The sequence below is a fragment of the Lagopus leucura genome, unplaced genomic scaffold (genome assembly GCF_019238085.1).
Source record: "Lagopus leucura isolate 7727_CA_CO unplaced genomic scaffold, USGS_WTPT01 Super-Scaffold_806, whole genome shotgun sequence".
NCBI lineage: Eukaryota > Metazoa > Chordata > Aves > Galliformes > Phasianidae > Lagopus > Lagopus leucura.
Genome location: NW_024962260.1, coordinates 4,184,404 through 4,195,973, shown reverse-complemented (window position 1 = coordinate 4,195,973; position 11,570 = coordinate 4,184,404). Strand labels below are relative to the sequence as shown.

The window sequence follows — 11,570 nt, the reverse complement described above, 5'->3', positions numbered from 1 at the left end:
GCTCGGAGCCGCCGGGACGGCGCTCCGCAGCGGAGCCCCGGGGCGGGCCGGCACCGCCCGCGCCCCGCCGGGGATTGGCCGCGCCCCGGGGCGCCTCAGGTGGCTCCGGGCGCCACTCGGGGCCGCGCCGACACCGCCGCGCTCCGGGGAAAGCGCTCCGAGGCGGCGTGGAGCAGCCCGGCACCGTGCGCGCGGAGCTGAACGCGGGACCCAAAGCCTCTGGAGAGGCGGAGATCCGAGCGTGGTGGAGCGCGGGTCTGAAGGACAGGAGAGCGCTGAGGTGCCCCCACGATGCGTCCGCACGGGGCACAGGGAGGGGCGGTGGCAAACTGCGTGTGTTCTGCTGTATCCAGTGCCTTGCGTTCAGAGTGAGCTGTCGTGAAAGTCAAACAGGATGATGTGTTTGAGTTACAGAGGTGTCAAAGCCTGCAGACACCTGCCTGATAGGACAAGAGGTAATGGCCTTAAGTTGTGCCAAGGGAGGTTCAGGTTGGATGTTAGAACAACTTCTCAGAAAGAGCGGTCAGGCTGGAAAAGAACTGCGAGGTCATCCAGTCCGACCCCTACCCATCACCCTGTGCCCACTGACCACATCCCTCGGTGCCACATCTTCATGGTTTTTGAGCACCTCCAGTGACAGGGACCCCACCGCCTCACTGGGCAGCCCATCCCAGCACTCCTTCTGAGAAGAAATATTTCCTAACACTGAACCTGAACCTCCCCGGCACAGCTTAAGGCCATTAATTCTTGCCATGAGTGCTTCTGTTCAGAACATAACACCCTGCAAAGAGTTCATGCAGCCACAGGCACCTCAGGTCTGCTCTGTCCCCCTTCAGGCCCATTCTTTTTCCCTTGTCAATCAGAGTTGGAACTCAGCGATCTCTGAGGTCCCTTCCAACCCAAGCCATTCTGCAGTTCTGCACAGTTGTGTCACTAGATGGCCTTCCAGACTGAACACAGAGCAACCGTGCTCCTCATGTCTGGGAATAACTTCTTTCAAGGAAGGTCCTGCTTTGCGTGCAGGGCAAGCAGAAAGAAAAAAGTGTTTCAGTGATAGAGGGAGGATGGGCATGCAAATGCCCTACAAAGTGTCATATAATTCAAATTAAGAAGGTAAAAAAAGGTAGCCAATCTCACATCTGCTTAAAGCTAACAATTTTACTGAGGAAATACTTGACATGAGCATGTAGGATACAAAAAAATATCCTGTATGAACCATCATCTTCAATATCTGATCTGCAAGACAGCAAAAGCTATCAGCTCCATGAGGTTGCAGGCACTGTGGGCATTCTGGTACTGCATAGCAATGAATGGTCCAAGAGTGATACGTTTTACACTGAAACAACTCCTTTGAACTTGGCTCAAAATGAATGGCATACTGTGGTATGATCAACACATAGACTTGCTAGTCTTCCTGTAATTACACAGCATTTCAGTGTCTCTGATGCTTATTTTTAATTAATGGGTTTGCAGTTCTTCAGACATGAAAAGTACCATGCAAAAATGGTGTATTTTGCTGACTGAAAAGTGAAATCTAATATGGAGTTCTGCCACTGATTTAAATGGATGAAAATTCAACCCTCTATTAGTGAAATTCATATCTAATCACTATTAATTACAAGTGTACTTCTCCGGTTTTGGCCTATACATCAATTTTGGCACAAGTTCTGTGTCATCAAAAGCTTACACATCTGCAGTCTTAAGAGTTTGTGTACAGTGAGTGCACCAAAATCAGAGATGCAGTGGGGTATAGTAAATATCTGTGTTCCATTACTGTTACATAGCTGGTGCTGCACGGTTGCGGAGAAAAATAATAGGAAGGAGAGAAAGGTAAGCACACTACCTAGGAAAACTGCTGGAAACATGTGGTTTTTGAAAGATGCTTTAACAGTTTAGATGGTATTTATGGGTGATACGGGTTAGTTTTCAGGAAAAAGACTCTCAGTTTGGTTTAATATTGAAGCTATAACCATTCAGATACAGCGTGATGAAATTCCTCAAAATACCACCCAAAGAAAAGCGTTTCAACCTCCTGGACATTTTGGCTGTTTTCATGTAAGAACATCAGGTGTGCCATCAGCCTGACCTCCTAAGGAAGCAATACCAATGTGCTCATGTTATGGCTCTCTGTCCTTCATAATGTGCTTAAGAAAGGTGACACAGATACAATAATACTAAAGGCCTTTCAGTTTTGCCACTACAGAAAATCAAGTAGGGGAAGAGAAGCATAATGGTAAATTGTGCAAAATGGTGAGAAAAGCTGTTACAAATAGTAAATATGTTAACGGGTTTGACGAAATATTCTGGATAATTATGTTTTTTTATTTAGAGGAACTCAATGCTGTTGAAGTTACGAGTTTCCAATCACTTAAGCTGTGTCACAGTGCATGCTCTTAGGCTGATACGTATACCTTGCAGTAATATTTTTAATGGAATACGACTATTTTAGCTAGCCAGCAAAGTGTCTGCCTGATGGTACTTCCTTGTAGCCACAACTGCAGAGAGCAGCAGCAGCAAACGCCATCTGCTGTATACTCATGCTATTAGCTTAGATGGTACTATAAAAGATAAGAATGGGAACCCACTCTTTCTGGAGTGTCTTTAGAATGAAAATTTTGAACTACACTTAATAATTTTCTACTTGATAATACAGACCCCAGCTTTACAGAGGCTTAAAATTTACAATAAGCAGTTGCTCTATTTATGTCAAAGAAATACTCGTAAACTTAATTAAGAATGTGCATAATGAAGTAAAGACTTAAATGCTTGTCTTCAGAGATTAACAGTGATAGTACTTTGTGTTATCACTGATGAATTCCCTGTGAGCTATAGCATGTACATATAGAGCAAGACATAAAGCCCTGAAGTGGTTACAGTCTCAATAGGAAAGACAGACCCTAAAGAACGGGACATAACATGCAAGTAGAGTGAATTTCCAGTAAATTCCCAACATTATACAAGTGCCACAGCTGTTTGTAAAGCAAAAATGTAAAGAATAATCTCAGTCCTAAAGAATTTACTGTGTGAGCTGACATGGCAGATAGGGAAGGGTGAACTATCATGGAGGAGAGGTGAACTGTGTGCCCTGCCCGCACAAAGAAGTTATTGGTGACTATCAGTGTAAGAGGAAAACGCTACGACAAAGCAAAGTACATACTCGAGGCAATGCCATTTATTTACAGAAAAGCTGTATGAAGTTGCTTTTTCAGTTGTGCTTCTGCTCACAGTCCTGAGCTTCTTTTGGCCCTCACTCAACACAGGAAATCTCCAAATCAAAGCTCCCACCCTCCTGGACTTTCAGCTGCTTCTCAATATCCATTTCAGTAGTGCTACTCGCTGTTTCTCATGCACATGCAGAGTTCCACCATCTGCTCCTTGTGGCCTGATATTTTACACACACACTCCCGCCCCCAAAATTCAGAAAAATCCCCTGGGCCACATGATTCACTGTCTATTCAGACCTTGCCATGTGCCTGGTTTTTGTGTAGTACCCGCTACTGATGCAAATCCCTTGTTTCACAAGGGATCTCAATTGCCTTTTTCACTGAAGGCAAGGTGGCTCTGACACCTGCCAATTTCTGAGGGGTTTAGCCCAACCTAAAACATTATTATATTCTTGTTTGGCTCAGTGGGAACTGTATATTTTTTTTTCCAGTAAAATCATATTAACTTTCTAGACTATTAAGTAATGTGGAAAAATTATATTTCAATAAGAAAATTTCCTTTCTGCTTTTTCATGCCTAAGGACTAGAGTTCCTGTTTCACTTGGCTCAAGTAGCCCATGCAGTAAATCACTGCAAAAATCTTTCAATAAACCCCACGTAAAACTTGTCCAAATGCTACCAGAGAGTTCAGAGGGCTATGAAAGAAAACAGGACAACTGTCTGTAATGGGAGGTGGTGGCCAAGTTAAACACAACTCAGCAGAAGCAGGCAGAGAATATTCAGGTACTGTGATACAGTTTGGACCGATTTTTGTCCATAAACCACAGCTTGACTGCTACCTAGAGAGCAGCTATTTATAGGGAGTGCATACTGTTTCAAAGGTTATTTTCTCTGGTATGCTTTAAATCAGGGATGCCAGCTATGCGGGCCAAATTTGGCTTACCTGATACACGTATGGCCAGTGTGCTGTATTTTGAATCTCACCTTTCATTAAAACTTGAGTTCCTGGCTTTGCAGCAGTGGAAAAATAATCTAAGAATTTGAAAAGTATATAAATCAACATAGCAGTGTCTCAGCCTGATACAGGAGGTGCTCAGGAGCAGGCTTAAGTCTTCTGGACTTCGCTGAAGCGTGAATTCTCAAGCCAAATTCAGTTGAAAACAAAAACAGGTAAAGCAAAGTTAAGATCATCCTATATGTTTCTGGAACATCAAGCATAATGACTAATTTCTGAAAAGCATGAAATGAGCAAGTATCTGCCGACACCATCCTACCTCTGGCCCTGCAGATCTGTGTCTCCCAGATGTGCTGCATGGCTTCACAGAGGAACAGTGAGGAATTTATCAATACTTGCTGGCAGAGCTAGGTGATGCTGGATTTTATCCTCTACCTCGGTGTTGGAAAGCAAATCTGGAAGGATCCAACACACTTTGTCTGAGGCGAGGTCTGTGGTTGTGTGTGGTTGGTTTCACCATGGGAACCGTCAGAAGAAGCGGGTTCAGGAGTGATGCACAGGCTTGCTCATGGCCGAGTAATGAGGACTCTGCTACTGAGCTGCATGAAATTCATCCACTTCAGATGCTTTTCTGTGTCCAAATCTGCAGCAGAGAGTAGTCCGTGAGGAGAGAAAGGGGCTGTAAATGGCTTTCCTTGGTGGGTTATGCTTCCCAAAAGGCGGTTGGTAGATTCCATCAAACCTGAAATAGGTTCAATTGTTCTTTTGTGAGAGAATTTTGAGAACTACATGATTAGATGAAGCTGGGTATGGTTTGCTAAACATGCCTTCTACTGTGTGAGGTGGGATGCAACCTGAACAATGAAACCTGAAAAGTTTTTAGAACTGTTAATCAACACTTTATCAGCGATCCATTAACCATCACTCTCCTAGGCACCTGGCCGTGGCAGGAAGTTCTTCTATCTTCTGGACAGAAATGTGAGGAAACGGAGTAAATAGGGAAAGAAAACAAGAATAGTGTGTGTGCTGTGAGAAAGAGGGCTGTGTACGAAATAAAGGCAGGTGTTTGCTGAGTTGTGTATGGCACCAACATCCATGTGCCCAGTGCGTATTGTCACACGTCACTGGTACAGCCACAGCTAGTACAAACTTCCTGGGGAGGACAGCAGCCACCGACTATAGAAGATGGAATCCTCTGCTCATCTTCTGATGGGAGACACCATAACCTCTGCCTGCTTTTTGCTGAGCGCTACATACGCAGGGAGAGCTGAGCAGCTTTGCTGGTATCTGGATGGAAGCTCATGTGTGGAGAACCAGAGAGGTTTGTGGCATGTGTGAGCGTCCTTGAGCAAAGTACAGAGCAGCCTGAGCCAAGCTGAGAGCAGGCCCCACAAAGAACCAGCAAGGCTCGGAGCAGGCTACTGAGTAACTCAGGGGGCAGAGAAATGAACTCAATTCTAATTATGTCATCCTGCTGCCCCTGATAGCATTTCCTGTGCATTTCTCTCTTCCTACACACGCTTCATCCTTCCTGTCTTGCATTGTCACAGTAGGCACACCGTGAAGCTCCCGGTTGCTTACTGGGATTAACATAGCAGCTCTGTTTTTTTTTTAAGGCAGGCAGATTCTAATTAAACTTGAAAACAGCAGCAGTGGTGTTGTGGATGCTGTAGAAACCAATACTCAGGTTTCCAGGTTTAGCTCAGGATTTGCAACGGCCTCCTTTCCTGAAGATCAGAACAAAGATACAGAAAAGGTATTTGGAGTTAAGACTTGCCTTGAAAAAAAATCACAGAAAAACTAAAGCAAGTATGAAAATAAATTAGAAACGGGGGGCAGATAAGAGCAGAGCCTGCAGGAATCAAATCTAAACAAAAGGTAGGGGCTGGGCCGTCCAGTGAGAAAGCTGCAAATGGCAGGGGTCGGAATGTAAAACCTACAGTCCACTGTGAAACATGAAAGATACTGTTGTGTTCCACACCTCCTTTTTCCAGGTGTAGCCATCTCCACACAGTGAAGGGCAGTAATGAATCAAGCTCCTTTCCTCTCCTCCTGTGTTTTCTATTCAATTATTCACAGGCTGTGCCAGTTCTGCTTTATTTCTCCCCTCCATATGCTGCACTCTTCTCCTGGGGTTTTTTATTCTGAACTGTGCCTTTGGCCCCTCTCCCATTTCTTTCTCCTCAGCATGTGCCCCCTGCTCTGCTATGATCTGCTGCCTTTGTAACCTCTACGTGCACATATGCTGGCTCTCCGTCCTTCCCTTGGCTCCTGGTCTGTCGAGTGTCCCTTTGCTTCACACCGATGTTTTTGCCAGGGGGTCAGCAGCCAGCCAGCAAAGAAACAATTCTGCTATGGCCACTGCTCATGCTTTCATGCTGCCAGCTCCTCTCTGCCAATCAAGGGGAAACAGTGCTTCTCCCCTTGCACAGCTGATTGGTAGTGAAGGCAAGAACGGCTCTGCAGCTGCTTAGCAACTGGGAGCTGCTGCTGTGCAGCCCCACAGAAAGGCAAGGGACAGCGCAGCATTTGCTTCATTCTGCACATTCTGGCCCACTAGGCTGAAAACCACGGCTTAGTGGAGCAGCTGGGGCACTCCCAGCTGTCCTGACAAAAATAAATCAAGATGAGGATCCTTGACTGCAGATAAGGCAGCAAACACAGCAATGTCAAGGGCAAAGCTGCCTTTCTTTTGTGCCATAGGTTGTTTGCATTGTGCCAGTTAGAGGAAAATGCTCCAATTTGTAAGCTAAACTCATTCAGTTTGATCTTTGTCATCGTTTTTCTGGCTGTAATATTTTATGTTCCATCACTTATAATGAGAATGTTCTCTCTGTGTGCTGCGTTTGTTCAAAAGGCTTACGGGTCTCCAGCTACACCGCTTCGAAGCTGTTTAATGATAGGTGTCCAGGCACATAGGTATTTTAATGCACAAATATCCTTTCAGATTACTTAACTCTATACTCATGTCCTTTTGTGCAAGCCCAGTGAATGTCAGATATGTCCAGCAATCTGACAGCTTTAGAATGCTGATTAGAATTGCCAACCTTCTTGATTTAATGATTTTTTAAGCCTGAAAGTACTGTAAACAATAATGAGTTGTACATGCTGATGGGATCACAGCATTTCAATAGTAGCTCTATTTCAATGGCAAGCAGCAACACAAAACATTCTGCAATTCAGATGTTGAAACAGCTTTTTTATTCTTTCGAAGCTCAAGAATGATTAGATCTCTGAAAGCACAAGCTACCTATATTACAGAAGTGGCTTTGTCATAATAGTACCAGAAATAAAATGAACAGATGTAGTTTAAAAGGAAAAGAAAAAAGACAGCCCTGGCAAATGCCCAGCATGTCCATCAAAACTTGTATGGATCTTAAACAAAAGAAATGTTTGTTCCCCTGTTACATATGAAGGTATCTCTCTTTGTACTCAGGCACAACCACCCAACAGAACGGTGGTTCCCCATCATTATGCAGCACACACAGCCCATGTGCATACAGCCCATGCATCTGCACAGCATGCTGGAACACAGGTAAAATCTGCCAGGAGATGGATATTTTGGCTGAGAAATTCCTTACCTGTATGACGTGCCATACTTAGGAAAAGGTTAAAAACAGGAAAAAAAAACAACAACAACAAACAAACCAACAAAACCACCAAAAAAAACCCAAACAAGCCCAAAAAAACATGAACAGGCAAATGCCCAATGCATATTGCAGCTCAATAGTCCTTTGATATTTTTAACCTGGTTTCCTAAAAGTTCTCTGTCATTTTTCTCCTCCTTCCTCCAACCTCAGTCAAATTTGACAGCGGGCAAGAAATCCCAAACATGTTTAGGTCTGGAAGGAACAGCTGAGCAGAGTATGCAGCAGAGGCAGCACTGAGCCTGGCGGAAAGGCAGGTAGTCTCAGCTCCCCCCAGGGGCAGTGCTGTCCCCTTGCCCAGCCAAACAGGGAAAGAACTGGAAGGACTCTGTAGGGATTTGTCTGCAAATCCACAGGAGAAGCAGTTTTGTGAGTTCAGCTGCTGAGAGAGAAACTGAAATTAGCTGATAAATGTGAGTATCACTGGTAGAGAACATCTAGGAGAGCTGTACTTCAACCCTTGTGAAGCATTTACATGATTATGAGAATATAAAATCAAGACGACATGGAATAAAATCTATCCAATAGGAATATCTCAAAGTGCAGTTGTCACTGCTGCGTCTTAGAGCTGTTATCTTTCTTTTATGGGTGCTGTAACAACCTGGTTTGGGCCCCACGCTATTTAATGGCTCTGTCTGATACAGAGCAGGCACACGTTCCAATGTGCCCCATGGCTCCCCGCCAGCTCCGGCACTGGGCTTTCCTCCCGCGGATGGGTGTGGTGGGAGATGGCGTAGATCAGATCTCCTGACTCAATGTTGACAAAACTGAGGCACACACCTGGAACCAGGACACTCCTACAGCAGAGACAGAAATGGTCTTTGTCAATGAGCTGGAAGAAAACATAAAATATTTACCATTCAGGTCTGTGGGTGACAAGGAAGATCAACAGCAGAATGTGTAAATAAGGCCACTGCAAGCAGCGATGCTGCCTAAGGACTGCCCTTAAGAGCCAAGCGTCAGGCTGTTCAGAGACAGATGCAGTCCCACGGGAGGAGCAAGTTGGATGGCATTTTAGGCAGAGCAGGAAAACCAGCTGAGCACCGGGAGTGATCCACGGGTGCGTAACAGAAACCTCAGCACACTGCTGGCACGGGTGGGATCGCTGCTGAATGCTCCGCCCTGATCCAAATGGTGAAAAACTGGAGACAGAGAAGCAATATTTATAGGGTTGGTGAGTCTGGAGTCCGAGGGGGAGCTCTGCAGATCTGCAATGGGAGCATTGAATCTGCGGATATCAGCCTGCACACAGCTCCATGGGAAAAGGACCTGGAATGGAGCATTCGCTCGAGCAGACCGAGGTGCAGCAGCAACTGAAAGCAGAAGCCAGACAAAGCTCAGTTTAAAAGGTACCTTCATTCCATCTACCAGGTAGATTTTCATGGAAACAGTCTGCCAATTCTTACTTTATTCTCAGAGATCATTTTAAAAATTACAACCATGGTCTTTTCTCTAAGATACAGGTATGCTATTGTTAAATTCTCTTGCAAGAGAAAAAAGCAACACATTCCCAAATATCTTATGACCTGCATCATACAGGAAGTCAAACCAGACAAACCTAGGTCCCTTTTGTCCTTTATAATCTGCTAATCTAGTATGCTTGCACAAGCAGCAGATTGTGACATGCAGACCTTCAACAGAAAGGATTCTGTGTACAAACCAGCCTGCAACAAAATGTTGTAAACAGTCCCAGTCATTGTTTGGCAGAGCAACTGCATATTTGTTATTTCACTTCGCCTCTCGATCTAATTTGCTTTAGTCACAGCACTTTGCCAAAGAAATTCAACAACTTCTTATTGATAACAGGCACTAAAATAATTACCGTCAGAGTTTTTGACTCATCAACACAGGAGAGGGACGCTGCGGGTAAGAACAAACCCCACTGCTTTAAGAATGTGCATAGAGTGACCACGGGCCATTTGGAGGAAAAAATCTGTTTCCTTTCCCCTGAAAGATCTCTTTCTTTCTCTGAAGAGGCTCAGGCAGCAAACCAGGGTCAGCCTAACCCGAGGCTGGAAGTCTGCTCTGACCTCTGTGTTCTTTAAGCACGCTGTACCAGAACGTTTCTCTTTTCAAATAGGAGGTTCAACCATTAAACCACCCACTCCAGGGAGCGCAACCGGTCTCAACCGCCTCGGTTGCTTTTCAACAACACTGAACATTACAGTCATTTAGAAACCCTACAAACGTACAGAAATTTTCAGTTCAGACTTACAACAACCATTTCCAGAAGCGCCGAGGACCCATGCAGAGCGCTGGCTCTGCTTTACCCCGTGGGATTTGGCTGGTGTGGGCCCTGCTGTGTGCTAAGGAGCAGCCGGGTGTTCCAGCACCGTCCAAGCAGTGATGGATTGCGCACAGCAGCAGTCACGGTCCTGCGGAGACGTGCAGAGAGGTGCGAGTGCAGACAAAGCTGTCTGAGCTCCCACGGTATTATGGTCTGGCTGAATTGTTTCGAAGCCTGCGCTGCGTTACAGAGCTAGTTTGCTTCGGGGTTAAACAGACCAAAATTGAGCCTTAAAATGCAGACGTTAAGATCCGTAGATCTATTTAAACATCAGCTTAAAATACAGGCAAGTTCACGGCCGGTGCTGTTTCAATCAGCCAATTCTTTAATGGCTTTGCATGCTGATTTAACTCATGATGATGCAAGCGACTGAAACATTGCAGCACAGCCCTGAGAACCCTGCAAACCCCAGGACAGCTCAGCACCACTCCGGCCATCGCATCCCGCTCCAGGAGGCGTCCCACGATCCCAGGAGCAGCAGAGGAGCACTGTATCGCTGTCTGCTTTAACCAACGCCACCGTCTCTTCCATGTGAGGGCAGAAGGGGCTCCAGCAGTGCTCCCATCATGGCTGCTGGTGGGGCAGGGCGCAGGGAGGGAGCCAGCCTCCCAGTTTTCCTTTTTTTTTTTTTTTTTTCCCTTTGGAAATGTGTTCTGTGTTGTGTGGACAACAGCTTCAAGACCAAACAGGGGATGGGGATGAAAGGAAGAAGGAATAAGTAAAAAATAAAGAAACGAGCATAACCTGACGTTGTTTCCACAGTACCTCCTTCGCAGGGCAGCTCAGCGCTGGCGTACCGACCCGGCAGCGCGACTGGACCCGGGCAGCACTTACCTCATCCCTCCCACCGCTGGGCTGCACGGCCTGGCCCAGGCACCCCTCTAGGTGGGCTTTGTGTGCCTTCCGCCCGCCGAAGCCTGGCTTTGCTATCTGATTTGAGGGAGCAGCTCAGCGGGGCCCGGGGCTGAGGGCCAGGGAGGCCGCGGGACTCCTCCCCACCATTCGCGGCCACGGGCGGGCAGAGGCGGCCGCCGTTCTGCCGCACCGGCGGCGGGGGGAGAAAAACAGCGCAGAGCCATGTGACGACGGCGGGGAGCGTTCCCCTGGCACGTTGGCTCCAACTGCTCATTAGCTTGCCTTCTTCCCCCCCCCCCCCCCACCCCCCAGCCCCCATTTTACAGTTGGGGGGGTTGTGTTTGTTCCTCTTTTTTTCTCCTCCCTCTGCATTTAGGCTGCTTTCAGCCTTTGGTATTTATAAAACCGGTTGGAGGAAGGGAGGAAGGCTGAGGGGCGGGCTGCGTTATTTATAGGTGCCCAGCCCGCAGGATGCGCGCTTGCCTTTGTCCTCCCCCCCCCCCCCCCCGCCTGGAGCCCCGCCAGCCCCGCGCCGCCCGCTGCCGCAGGGCGCTCCCCGCCGCCGCCATCTTGTGCGCCGCTCCCTGCTTTCTTTCTCCTTCCAAAACCCCTCATAAAGCGATGGGGGAAGGGGAAAGAAAAAAAAAAAAAAAAAAAAAAAA

General features: G+C 46.7%; 2 long non-coding RNA genes across 3 annotated transcripts; one reads left to right on the top strand and one right to left on the bottom strand.

Moving 5' to 3' along the window:
• Nucleotides 1–7,303: 7,303 nt before the first annotated feature.
• On the bottom strand, nucleotides 7,304–11,083 carry LOC122176754. 2 transcript variants are annotated; one of them, XR_006177828.1, is made up of 2 exons: nucleotides 10,888–11,083; nucleotides 7,304–10,726 (listed from the first exon to the last, which is right to left on the bottom strand). It is a non-coding gene; the product is annotated as an uncharacterized LOC122176754 (long non-coding RNA). The 2 variants fall into 2 exon arrangements; XR_006177829.1 differs by having other exon boundaries at nucleotides 7,304–10,141.
• LOC122176755 lies at nucleotides 8,512–10,801 on the top strand. Its single transcript, XR_006177830.1, has 2 exons — nucleotides 8,512–9,115; nucleotides 9,847–10,801. It is a non-coding gene; the product is annotated as an uncharacterized LOC122176755 (long non-coding RNA).
• Nucleotides 11,084–11,570: the final 487 nt, after the last annotated feature.